Below are 14,259 nucleotides of genomic sequence, written 5' to 3'. Positions count from 1 at the left end.
ATGCACTTCCCTGTTTATGACTGCCACTTCAAAGCCTTTCTCCTGGCTTAACTTCCATATCTCCCGATTAACAGCCACCACGTCCTTGGCAATTTCTCCGTTCCGCCCTTGCACTTCCGGCACTGTGCACACCACGATCTGGACTTGCTGTGCTATCGCCCTTAAATCGTCAACTCCCTCCGCTAATCTTGCCGCTACTTTTGCGGCTTCACCATTCAAGGTGGCGCAGCGCTCGGCCGCAGCGCCACCTTGCGGCGACGGGGGTCAGCTCGACGCGATCATCCCGCTTGGCAGTGCTGGGCCGTTACGCGCCAGTCTCGCCCTCCCGAAGCGAACAGGTGTGCGGCCGGCTGGGAGAGGGTCTCCGAGGGGGAGGGCCCGCTCGTCTCCTCCGCGCGGCGGCCCAGCGGGATCCCAAGCACTCGGTGTGTGGCAGCGAAGCCGTTCGGGAGACCGCTCCGCCGTTCCTCACGGGCAGCGCTCCGGATTACGTAGTCGACGGGAGACAGCGGCTGCTGCTGTTGGTGGTGGTGGTGTGTGATTTAACCCGCCAGCCTGGATTTTCACCCCGTCCAAGTGACCAGGATTTTCAAGGACAGTGCTCGGATTACGGGTGAGTAGAGTGTTGGGTGGCGTGTGGACGACACCTTTCAAGCTAGTCCGTTACGCGGTGTGAAAAAATCGAGCGTGTAAATGGAGCGACCGTTCGGAGTATAACAGTTGCGTTTCTTGCTCCTTTGGTCGAGATATAGGCTCACACAGGACACGTAGCAGCGCTTTTTGAATGAAAGCGCACGTTGACACGAATGCCTTAGTTGCGATCGCTCAGTGCAGGTGAGGGGAAAAAGAAATACATCATGGACGGTGGCGATAACTTTTTAAAATTATTTTTGACGCTACACGCATACTAGTATCCGTTACTTCATAACAAAATATTCAAACGTTCCCTATTATTTCGATGATGTGCTAGACTTATCACAGCGCCATACTTAGTGAAGTCGACGAAATGACAGCTGGCGCTTTCTGCCCGTCATCGCCGACCGATGTTGTCTGGATGCCAACCCCGAACCTCGCTCCGAAGGACAGCCGTAAAGTCCCGAGCTGGCTCAACATGACATGTTAGTTTGCATCGCATAGCCGTAGCTTGAAATTGGGCTAGACGAGAGCAATTTTTTTGCTTCCTTTTCGTTGTCACCGTTGTCATTTCATATTCGCCTGATTGAAGGAACAAATGCCGCCGCCAGAAGTTCGAAATCAAACAAGACCGACGCAGTGATCTTGTTTCCAAAGATGACACCACAGACAGACGCCGCCAGGACCGGTCACCGTAACGTCTCGGGACAATCGGCGACGTCGCCAACCTGGCTTTGCGCAGCCTTACGGGCATCGATCCCGTCTCGTGCTTCCCATTGCCGCACATAACTGCGCTTGGAGCTCTGGTGCGATAGCAATAAGCTGCCGCCAGTCCCGTGAACCATACTCACGGCTGCCTTCCCGGTCTGCGATTGCAGTCAGCCGACGTCTTCGCAATTGTTTTGTGTGTGCGCTACTTTCGCGCTTTGTTATATTTGCCAGATCGCGCCGGAGAATCTGCTTTTTGCATATTCTTTTTCCAACCACCACAATAATTTTACTTTGCCGTGCCTTGGCTGTTGATTTCATTGCCCAGTAGCGGACTTGGTGGTGGTCGTGCACACATGCCGCAAACTTGGCTGTAATTGCAAATGCGCTGTGCGCGGATGCCTCCTCGCGTTTCGGCAATCTCTGACAGTGCTGTTGGAATGTGTCTTTTGGACGTTTAGATAAATTTAACTGCATGCTCCCGGCAAATTTCCTAGAGGTTCTTTTTTTTCTTTTGTTCCGTTCGCTGCTAACTTTCCTACCACACTCCTTGCAGTAGTGAGTTTCCAGTTTGGAGCAATGCCGGGTTGCAACAGTTGCAAAAATTAGTTTGATCATTTTCATTTCTTCGCCCTAAAAAGTGCGCTTTAAATTGCTCGAGAGGTAATTCCTGACTGTTTTCTCACTCCCGTGTTTTCCGCAGCGTCATTTCCCCGAAAGATTTTGAGCAGGCGCCTTTCGCGGGACAATATGGTAACGGCACGTAGTGGTCTTTGTGGCATCTAACTTTGCAGTTCGGCCAAGATATACACAGTTGTGTTCAGACCTACATCGTGAAACTGCTCTGGACGCTTACTGAACTAATAATAAGAGACCACATTTATTTCTCTTTGGCAGTACACTCGAATGGCTTCCGCAGACATGCGTTTTTAGTCTACACAGCGCCGTTGAGTCCAGTGATCTGGTACTACAGGTTTCTGTACTGAAACTCCATAGTGGGACGTTAGTTTTTCTGGAAGTTTTTACAGGGAATTTCTCAAAAGCCGCTTGTCCAGGCGGGAAAAAATAAAACGCCTATGACGGCAGAACTGCTACCTAAATTGTAATTGGGAGCTTCTGAAAAGACTGGTCTTCATTGTGAAAAACGACATTTTACACTTTGAATTCAGTCCACATTATTTCACATCCATGTGGAGGTCATTAAAGCCTCGTTGGTAAAAAGCAGGGCCAGCAGTAGATTTGAACGCCAGATGAATCAGTCTTTTTGTCAGCTTAATTGCTGCTCGTACTTTTTTTCTGTTCAGTCTATTTATTAAACTGATGCACGGTATCATTATTTTCCAGACCACTTCTAGGCTTGCTCGCATCGCTGCGCGGGACTTTGTAATTTTTCCAAAAGCTACGGAGTTGTTAGCACTTTCACGCCTAGTATTTTCGATCGTTGGGTCAAGAAATGAGCTGTCTTTGATGGGGACCCTAAGTATAGCCTGTCAGGTCACCGACACAAAATTCCGACTTGGAATGCATCCTAAATTCTTCCGCACGGCTTCATTTCATGCGGAGTCCAGCTGTTTTGATGCGAAACGAGATGACCGTATTCAATCTTGAGATTACAAAAGAACGGCTGTTTAGTGACTGTAAGTATGGGTGTGGAAAAACAGTGACAACATCCTTTTTTTAGATTTGTTTTGTGCATATTTGTTTCAACTTAGTAGGGAAAATGTTATGAAGATAAGGAAACGCACAGACGAGGCTGACAAGCAGTGGACACTGACTGAACCTGTCGAAAATTTTGTACCCGTCCTGGAGTACTTTGGTTTTCAAGTGACGCAATAATTATTTTTTTTCACTCCCTACTCCATTATCTAACACTCTAGCTATTCTTGGGCACGCTAGAGAAACCGCGAACGCTGTTAAACCCTTCATTACTCTTACTACGCCTTAGCTATTCATCATAATCATCATTAATAACCCTTAAGGGCTCCTGTCGGGGCACTACATGGGGGGAGGGGTGCGAATACAACATGAATACAGTACATAAGATCGATATAAAAACGAATTTATATAAACATAAAACGAAGCAAACACTGTGTTGGGGCGACTACAAATGGGTACAGATCAAAAGATCAATATAAATAATAAATCAACATCAATAAAAAACGAAGCAAACAACTGGTCATTCTAGAAGATGGCTCACCAACACCGCCCTAAACCTCAAAGTGTCACGCTCATTAGCGAGTGGTTAAGGCAGCAGGTCCCACTCCTCAGGAGCAGTTGGGAAAAAAGACTTATTGAAAGCGTTAGCACAACCGTGAAGTAGTTGGACGACAGAATTAAACAGGCGGCATGGTGTACGAATGGAAGTTATAAGTGAGACGAAGAAGCGGACTTGACGCGTAAACTTGCTCCGTTCATACGTGCGCCTTGCTGCTGTGTACGAATGGAAGTTATAAGTGAGACGAAGAAGCGGACTTGACGCGTAAACTTGCTCCGTTCATACGTGCACCTTGCTGCTGCGTCTGCAAGTGCCGTAAATCTCCGGCTGTGGACGCGCGTGTTGTCCGCATACCAACGGAGGCGAGCAGAGCTGGGCCCGTCGCATGCACGGGCACGCGCCAACAGGGCGCGCGTCGTTTCTTAATGTGCCACGCCAGTGCCAACAGTCGGAGCCACTTGGCACCGAGGGAACGGGAGGCGACTCCGTCAGCACTGGCGTATACTGTAAATACGGGCAATTAATGAACCGCTCCGAAGGCACGGCTGGCGCCCTGCACTTTTGCCAGAAGGTAATTAAAAACTCCTCGCGGGCTGCGCTTTGTTGCATAACTCTGCAGCTCGCTCTGCTTCATAGGCCTCCTGTTCTGCGCATGCGCGCAGTGGCGTGTCTCTCAGTCATTTTGAGTTACTGAGCTGTAAAATGTTAGTCAGTGCGGGATGATGGGAAATCACCTGCTGTCAATTTTCACGACGGCGATGAAGTTGAGATGCCGCCCGCACGGTCGAGTCAGTTGGCAGGCTGCACCGTACGCTTTACATGAAAACGCAAGAATTTGACGAAATAGCGATCGTTTGATGTAGTCAATAGTTTGACGGCACACCGTCTGGCCAGGAATAGTGGTTGGCGAAGTTCACTGGCCGCTAACCATGGCCAGTGAACGTCATCAGCGCCCGCTCGGGTATGTCTGGTGTCTGCATTGCTGTAGTTCTAATTATCGAAATAAGACCGGTGGACAGTGGTTCTCGGGGTCAACTTTCCACGCCGTCGAGAAACGTCCTCGATGGTGGTGGAGAAGTGGATGCACACGTGGTCATCGCGTTCGTCCGTGCAGCGTAGTCGTGGTTCCCTGCCTGTGACTGTGCGGCCCACCAGCTGGAGCACGCTGATAGAAGCCGAGGGCAATTTGGACCTCGGTGCTTTGGTCCCGAGTGCGTCCGTGGATACGTCTCTCCTCAGCCAGCCGTACTGAATGAGTGAGCGCTATGCGCTGCCCAACCGTTACGGGCCGAATACGAACCTGTTGTGGAGGCAACACTCTCTATACGGGTTGCTTTCGACTCATCACATTGCTTCACTACAGGAACAGCATAGCTTGAGAGAGGTGCTATGATATTCGTCGGCGTTACTTGTCCTACTTTCTTGCCTCAGTACGCGCAACCTCTTGGGCGTTCATATCCTTTAAATCTCCAAATGGTTAAAAATTCCACAGTTTTTGCATTACACTCTAAACAGAAGGGAGTAAAAAAGGGAGTAAGCTGTTACGCTGGAGGACAGTTTGCTCTCTTTTTACTACATACAGGCGTAATCGTGTTTGGAGTGCAGTTTGAGTTTGGAACCGCGAATCATTGAGACCGCGAGTTGCCAAGCAGTGGCCTTCGGAACCTTCTCCTACGGTCCTTCAGCTACATCATGCGCCTCGTCCTTCGCAGAACCACTGACACAGCTGCATGCAGATCAAATCAGTGCTGTGCCGCTTCGGAGTTAACCGACGGTTGTGAGTACCCTGGATTTCAGGGTATTCGTTCCTTGCACTGCCCACCTGTCAGGGCTGTATGTACAAGGTCTGAAGCGTCTCTCGCACTTCAGCCTGGTTGTCAGGCGTTTCAGCAGAAAAAAAAGGAAGTTAAATCCACGAGGGCACTGCGCGCGGTCTCCGCACTCGCTCGCAAACCCGAGGAGATCCGGTTTGATCTGGCCCAGCCCCTCCCTCCCGCTGAGCAGCATTCCTCATGCGTGTCTATATATATATATATATATAATATATATATATATATATATATATATATATATATATATATATATATATATATATATATATGTGTGTGTGTGTGTGTGTGTGTGTGTGTGTGTGTGTGTGTGTGTGTCAAGTAGGTGATTAAGATCAACGAGTACTTAATACGTCTCATTAGCATATATATATATATATATATATATATATATATATATATATATATATATATATATATATATATATATATATATATATATATATATATATATATACATATATATATATATATATATATATATATATATATATATATATATATATATATATATATATATATATATATATATATATATATATATATATATATATATATATACACCAATGAGACGTATTAAGTACTCGTTGATCTTAATCACCTACTTGACCGTCTCCGCACGTCAAAGAGAAAGAAGCAATGAATGAAAAGGAATTAAAAACAACGCTTGCACCTGTAAACGAGTTGGAATGTCTGTCGACCGACGTTCCAACTCGTTTACAGGTGGACGCGTTGTTTTTGCATTCTTTGCTGCTGCACGACCGGGTATACGTCTTTAGCACGCCTGGACGCGTTTCCACGTCTCCAGCCGCTGGCACTCAAAATGCAAAATGTGCCACCCTCCAGGGGCATAAGAAGAAGAAGAGGGGGAAAAAATAACACGAAGTGGATAATCTCGCGTGCTCTGCGCGTAATTTCCCAAGTCGAGTGGCCGCTGCAAGAGAGCCGCGCGTGTGTGCACTTATATAGCTGCGTATGCTATAGCGTGTATACATACTATATATGCACGACGGTCTCCATGGCAGGCGTTCCTAAAACACCGCCGGAGCAGGCGACGGGAAACTGAGGCACGCAGACGACTTTAAACTCAAAGCCTATTTTGAGGCTCGCTTGAGCCAACGTTCGCATGGCGGGATAAACGCGTTTCGTAACTACACCCGCAGCAGCGTTCCCGAGTGCGCGAGGTTTTCCCCGGATAGGATAAACGCCTCCCACAGACGAGGGAGGACAGGATAAATACCTCTCGCAAGCCGAGAAGAAGTGGCCTGGAGGTTTGAGGAAACGCGGCAGCCATTTCATTCTGAGGCTGCCCGCGACGACGAGGACGCACGCAAGTCCGACGCCGAGACGGAAGCACTGCTGCCACTCGAGCGACGGTATCACGGGGGTGTGGTTACCTCGCGCGCATGCCATTTGCTGAGGGACAGCGCGCAGCTCTTACGATAGGCCTCGAAGCAGCGTGCTCAGGTTGAGACACGCACACACAAAAAAAGGAAAAATATATACGCACCAAAGAGGAAACCTCGCATTGTGCTTCGAGCCGCTCTCGTATTGCGCAAATCGTGCCTCGTTCTGCTATACACCCTTTGTTGCCGAGGTAAAATGCGACACGTATTGCGAAGCCTTCGTCACGAAAGAGAAAACCACGAATGGTAGTCGGGGCGTCAGGCCTTCAGCAGGGAATTGCCATCGGATGCAGGAAAGCCTGCCCTGCGCGTCGATAATGTTCTGGATGCCCGTTTTGCCCGTACACCTCTCGGAAGTTGTGAAATCGCTTGCACTACTGACGGGTGAGCAAGTGTGAAGCCTCGTGTGAGGGGTGTGTTGCGTTCATTAAAAAAGGTTTTCAGCGCAGGGATCGAGAAGACGCGGAAATCACGCGAGAAATCAGATTCATACCATATCGCCGCCTCAGTGGGCATGAATCATTGCTCTAAGCGGCGTGTGCCCGTTTTGTTTTTAAAGTGATGAGATTAAAATGCCTGCGGTTAGTTTGAGACGAACAACGTGCAGTCAAGACCTGCTTAGAGTTAAAACAATAGAAGGAAGAAACGAGTGCAGTTTGTCTATTTCGGCCGTATTCCTACGTCTTTGAGTGCTGGCACATAATCCAAGGGAAGGCAAGCGTAGCAGGGGGAGGCATAAAGTTGGGTGTCCGCATGATCTTGGGAAGTTTGCGGTGATAAGGTGGCAGCAGCTGGCAAACGACAGGGTTAATTGGAGAGGCATATGGGAGGTGCCTTTGCACTTCAGTGGGCGTAGTCAGGCTGCTGATGATGATGCCTATGAAGCAAATATAACGTTTCTCGAGCATAACTCATATTTACCGATGGGCACGGTACAGTTTGGCATTATAGTGGGCCACAAGGGCCTAAAATGAGTGATGGTGCAGGTTTGCAATTGATGATCGCCGCTACAAATCGGGAGATAGCGATCTAGGGGTGCTCAAGCTGGCTTCCTCTGGTTATCTGTCACACAGCCGGTCTGGTGCGCCCGCGTCCGCTCCAGACCGGCCATGCCTGTTATGATACTTTTTTTTTTCCGGTTTGAGCGTACGCCTTGTCGCGCCTAGTAATTCGTCAGACGCATGAGAAATGCTGCTGATGTTCCATAAGTAACACGCTCATCATTTTGTGTGTACTGAATAGAATGAATGTTGAGGAACAAGTCATGGGCACGCAAATAACACAGAACGCTTTGTAAACAGACACCTGGACTGGGCCCTTCGCTCTAAAGGTATTTCGTTAAATTTGTTCCTGGTTATTTTTCGGCTGAATGTAAATGCCACCATCGCAATTTCGAAGTTAACTTGCGACCTCGAGCTCAACATCAGGGCGAGTCAGTATTGTACACAACAGGACAGTTGTACGCCGTTTATAGTTCGACTGTCACTCCCGTCTTTATAGAAGCAAAAGTCGAGCAGGGATCTGCGGTTGGGCCTGGAGAGGTTAACAAAACACTGGCTGTAATCGTATTCACTCTGCTGGGCTCCATACGTGTCTCTGTAGGTGCGGGTGTAATGTGACGTCATGAGACAGAAGGCTTTAGGGCAAGCCGGCTTCCGCCACGTCCTCGAGTGCTCGTTGAGTTGTGCGCCTCTCGGCAAGGCTTCATGGCCGGCGAAATGCAGCAGCTGCCGCGACACGCGTGGAGTGGAACATCGCTGGAACGAAGGGGAGGTGAAACAGACATTTTTTGTCGCGTCAAGGCCACTATATCGGTGCACAGTCACACGCATTTACTACTGCGGTGCACCTTCGAAGTGAAACTGCAGCCACCTTGGGCTTCGCTGTAAGTACAGACACTGGAAAGGAAGTCATGGTATGGAATGCTGGGCGAGAAAGTGAGGGTGACTGAGGGAAGTAGGCGAAGGCGCGGATCATCAGTAGCAATTTTTTTTTCGTTTCACATGGTAAACATTTATTAAAGAGCAATGGTCACAATGACTCCCTGCAAAGAACAGCAGCAAAAACCGAGGGAAGAAACAGCCGTGTTACTAAGACACGAAAATCAGCAATTTTCGAGATATATCGCATAAACACAGAAGTAGTGCCTTCTTTATCACCCATGCAAAGTTTTAGACGTTCGCACGTTTCCACGTTTCGCGGCAGGCATATTTACTGAGGCTGAAAATAGAAGAGAGAATAAGATGACCTCTGCTTTTCTAAAATGTTCAACTTTCAAGAGAAGCTTCTGACCTGCTAGCTGACAAGATCGGTTCCTTGTTACCTCACTAAGGCCTAAAAGAGGCCCTCCTTCCCTAGGGTAAGAACATTTATCTAGAAGGTCGGAGCAAACCGCAATGTAAGGATAGAGCGCTCATTGTCTCTCACCCGCTCACCCGGCCATTGGCACATTCATTCATTCATTGTTTTCTCAGCTGTTGTCAGCTTGTCCTCTTCCTTGCACGTCACCATTGTCACATATATTAAGGAGCCTAAATTAAATTTTAAAGGAAAAAGGTGTGAAGAAGACGACGTGGATTAACCGAAGAATAAAGAGGAAGAGGCATTCGGTGAGGGGGAGAGAGATGATTGGTGGAGAAGCATTCGATGAGGTGGAGAGAGATGATCGGTGGAGAAGAGAAGACGACGACGACAAGGCTTACGTGGACTAACACCGAGGCTATAACAGGGCGAGTGAAAGCGAGACATGGGGGGGGGGGGGGAGGGGGGGGGGGGGGACAGCAGAGAAGCGGAGGCTCCGGCGGGTCAGGGACACTGGCTGGAAAAGAGCGACGCCGGCTACTGCTCCGGTGAGCTCGAGTTCTACGGCATCGCATCGTGGACTTCCTGCCATGCCTGAGCCCGTTCCGGGGAGTCAACCGAGGACGCTACCACCTGCTACGGCCAGGGGTGTCTCCAGCGCTGTTGCCACCCATCCGGGTGGTGCCCCCAACGCCAACAACACCGGCATCACCTCCACGGGCGCTTGGACCGGAAGCTTGTACGACGCAGCCAGCGACGCCGCCAGCGACGCCAGCCCAAGCACATCGAATGCCGCCTCGACGCCGCCTACAGGATCCGTACAACGCCGCAGCCACACCGAACCAACCGTTAGCACGAACGCCGTCCGCTAATAGTAGAACGCTAGAAGTAGAGGCTGGTAGCAGTGTGCCCGGGTCGTGTGTATTTATAGCCTTCCTCCGCCACCGCACAGCTGAAATCACTTTCTCTCACTCTCCTCCCCTGTTTTCACCCTCGGTAGCCGAGGTACTCCTCAGGGATCGGTACTCTCCCCGCTTCTATTTAATATAACTCTCATCCCCATGGCAAAGGCTCTTTCAGCCATTCCCGCCCTCTCGCACTCTTTATATGCCGACGACATCACCCTGTGGACCTCCACGGGTAATGTCGGCACCATTGAAGAGACACTACAAGCGGGGGCAGATGTGGTGACCTCCTATGCCCATCAGGTCGGCCTTGCATGCTCTCCTTACAAAATCGGAACTTCTCGTCCTTCGCCCCCCTCGGGGAAGACTGGACAAACTCCTCCACCTGGAATCGATGTCACCATTGATGCCACCCGCATACCAGAGGTAGACAAAGTTCGCATCCTGGGAATGGTTCTCCAGAACAGTGGCAAGAACACTGCCACAATCACCAAGCTCACTGCTACCGTTCAACAAACCGTTCGCCTCATCAGACGAATCGCTAACAAACACCGAGGCATGCGGGAACACGACCTCCGCCGCCTGATCCAGGCTTTCGTCCTTAGCCGGGTAGTATACTCCCTGCCTTATCTCTTCCTCTCCCGAGTAGAGAAGAACAAAGTCAACTGCCTCATCCGTCAGGCGTACAAGACGGCCCTCAACCTCCCCCAGCAAACGTCGAATGAACGCCTTCTTAAGATGGGCGTACACAACACCCTCGCCGAGCTCACCGAGGCCCATCGATCTGCCCAACTTGATCGGCTCTCCTCCACCCTAGCCGGCCGTCACATTCTTGACGCCATTGGCCTACACCCCCGTGGCTATTATACCCACACCTTCTCCCTCCCACACCGCACACGGGACCTGATCACCATTCACCCCCTCCCCAAGAACATGTATTCAGACCATCACGCGGCTCGTCGTGCAGCTCGGGCTGCAGCCCTACACAAACACTATGGCGCACAGCCGTAGAGCGTCTACGTCGATGCAGCGTCTTACACCTCCTCTTCCGCCTTTGCCCTGGCGGTAGTGTCCAATTCGTACACCCCTATTACGGCAGGCACTGTCATTGCCTCCACTCCTGCGGAAGCGGAGGAGGCAGCCGTAGCCTTAGCCATCGCTACTAGATCGGCGACCCACATTTTCAGCGACTCAAAGACCGCGGTCCGTAACTTTGCGAAAGGCCGCATCTCCGAACCCGCTTTCCGGCTTCTAAGCCGGTCTCCCGCCCCTACCCGACCTATTCAGCTTCTCTGGGTACCGGCCCACGCCGTCCACCCAGGCAACGAGGCGGCTCATTATTTAGCTCGAGGTTTCGTCAGCCGAGCAAGAGCCGCCGACGCCCGGAAAGACGCTCCAGATCGAATGGTCGCGTATCACGAGATCACTCTACACTACCGTGAGCAACGGCTAACGTATCCCCCTCCGCACAAGTCTCTCACTAAATTGCAGCAGGTGACGTGGCGACAGCTACAATCCCGCACCTTCCTCTCTCCTCTCCGGGACTGTTCACGCCAGTATGCACCCTCTGTGGCGCTCCGAAAGCGGATTTTGCACACATTCTTTATTCTTGCTCTGAGCCCCTTCCACCAGCCGATTGGCAACTCACAGACGTCGAGCGATGGGAGGCTGCGGTGTCCAGTTCTGACCCGGCTGCCCAACGGCACCTAGTGGACTGGGCTTTGGAAGTCGCTGAGAAGCATCACCTTCCGGCCACGACACGCATCCAAGAGCAATCCCATCACTAGGATGTAACAATTAAGGCTTGCTCTACTTTATAAAGTTTTCACCACCACCACCGTTCGCTATCAGTAGAACGATAATAGTAGACGCTAGTAGCAGTGTGCCCGGGTCGTGTGTATTTATAGTCTCTGTGTTGTGTGTTAGTTTTGTGTTCTAGTGTGTGTTTCACGTAGGGTGTATTAAATGTGCGTTTGTGTGGGAAGAAGAAGACAGCGATTAGTGGGCCGGCTGTCTGACACCGGTCCGTAATTTTCGGCTTTATTTTCTCACTTCAGAGGTTTTCCAGTCTTTTTGGCGTGTGTCCTCGACGTGCGACGACCTGGGGGTCGCTGGCCGCCGGCAAAAGCACGTCAAGCGACCTCCTCGGCGCTGTGCGCCGTATCAACGCCGACACGGAACATCACCGCCAGCTGAACTCCATGCTGCACTGATGGCAGCAGCGCCAGCGGCGGGTCCAGCGGCCCCTGTAGTTGCGGCTACAGACCAGGCCCCGCCAAACAAGAGACTGCGAGACGACCAAGCCAGCAACGAGCCTCTGACCGACCATCCAGAGGACATGGACCAAGCATCATTTACAGTTGTATCGTACAAGAAAAAGAGAGCTACCGGTGTTCCTGTAGTTTTCAGGCCCACTGAGGAAGGAGGAAGCCTATGGAAAACCAACCCCAACATTGTGGCTTCGGCGGTTGTAGCATCGGCTCAAGAAAAAGTCCTCAGCCATCGCATTCACAAGGATGGGAGCCTGATGGTTACAGTATCGACGCTGCCCGCCGCCAACCGTCTGCTCACGGTAACTAAGCTGGCTGGAGTGGCTGTAGAGGCCAGAGTCCCATACTCTTACATGGCAAGCTATGGCAAAATACAAGATGTACCTGTCACCTACACAGACGAAGATCTGCAGGAATATCTACGCGACCAAGGTGTCCTCTCAGCAAGGAGGCTAATCGCCTACACTCCTGAGGATAGTGGAAAGATAAAAGCGGTACGCCGTCGCACAGTTATATTGGAATTCGCAAAAGATGCGCCGCTACCAAAACGAGTAACGCTGGGGTTCTGTAGTTACCCTGTAACTGAATACGTCGGAGCAGCAACTCAGTGCTATAAATGTCAGAGGCATGGCCACATATCAAGACACTGTAACGGCCCCGTGCGCTGCAAAGTGTGTGCTGGCCCCCACTCGCACAAAGAATGCACTTCGAGAGCGCAACCTAAATGCGCTAACTGCGGTGGCCCACACCCTGCTTCCTATGGAGGGTGTTATAAAAAGAAAGCAGCCACAGTTGCTCGCACGGCAGAGCAAACACAAGGGAAACCCCCTAAGCGCCATGAACCACCACCTAACCCCGACGTGGTTTTCACGACTACGGCAGCTCTTTCCGAGAATCAGTCAACACAGCGTGGCAGAGCAGCTGACAAGACCTACGCAGATGCGGTAAAAAAGAAGCGTGGGAAGTCCGTTGGTTCTTCTCCTTCATCAAAGCTACTGCATCGCACTACACAAGACCCGACAAACAGCGTCGCTTGCTCTGACCCTAGGGCGCCACAACATGACAAGAAGATCAGCGGCAGGCAGCAAACCGGAAGCTCTGAACAAGATGTCACATGCCTACTGATTCCGATGCTGCTTGCAGCCATCAAGGCTCTTATCCGTGCAAACCCCTCGTCAGGAAGACTCCCAGAAGTAGAAGCTGTCCTTGCAATGGAGCCGTTGGTGTCGGTCTCCTACGCTCCTCCGCAGGGGCGTAATACCGCACTTCAGTAATCATGGCTTCCACAGCGAGAACTTCACCGCAGGTGACAATCCACAACATCTTTCGTACATGCACCATTTTCCAGTGGAACGCTCGCGGGCTACGCTCTAAACTCTCAGATTTCCGACAGCTCGTGCGAGCGTACCGCTTCCCCTTCACAGTCATCTGTGAATCACGCGTCGAGGAAACTTTCCGACTCAATGGATACTATTTCCATTATTCACAACGACCAGATAACGTCAGCAGATTGCTGATAGGCTTTCGCAAGGATATCCCGGCCTCACCGGTTGATGTCCCGCCTCACAGCGACAATGAATACGTATGCGCTGTCACAGTTATTGCCGGACAACAGTACACTCTGATTGGAGTATATCTTGAGCCAGGCACGCCATTTGATGCTTTAAGACTTGAAGACTTGATAGCAAGGACGCCCTCTCCGCATATTATTTGCGGAGACTTCAATGCTCATAATGAAATTTGGGGCAGCTCACATACATGTGCCCGAGGTGCCAAGCTTGCAAAACTTCTCTCCAAGCATTCAGTTAAGCCATTAAATGACGGCAGCATCACCTACCTCCGAGGCCCGACGACTACCAGCAGCATCGACGTGACATTTGTCACAAGTTCATTCGCCCACAACTTTGGCTGGTGCACTGATTTGGAGACACGTGGAAGCGACCATTACCCAATCCTCATATCGGCTTTCCATGCGCAGAGGGACCCAAAGAA

At 50.7% G+C, this 14,259-nt stretch overlaps 1 protein-coding gene across 2 annotated transcripts in view; it reads left to right on the top strand.

Moving 5' to 3' along the window:
- The first annotated feature begins 290 nt into the window (after positions 1-290).
- LOC144122029 (uncharacterized) overlaps positions 291-14,259 on the top strand; it is a 112,051-nt gene continuing 98,082 nt past the window's right edge. Inside the window, exon 1 of one of the 2 annotated variants that reach the window (XM_077655541.1) lies at positions 291-613. The gene's annotated coding sequence lies outside the window, so the exon portion shown is untranslated. The remainder of the gene's footprint in view (positions 614-14,259) is intronic. The other variant, XM_077655542.1, reaches the window with a different exon arrangement.

Source organism: Amblyomma americanum, chromosome 2 (assembly GCF_052857255.1).
Source record: "Amblyomma americanum isolate KBUSLIRL-KWMA chromosome 2, ASM5285725v1, whole genome shotgun sequence".
Lineage (NCBI taxonomy): Eukaryota > Metazoa > Arthropoda > Arachnida > Ixodida > Ixodidae > Amblyomma > Amblyomma americanum.
Note: the sequence above shows the minus strand (reverse complement) of the source record. Positions and strands in the feature narration are given on the sequence as shown.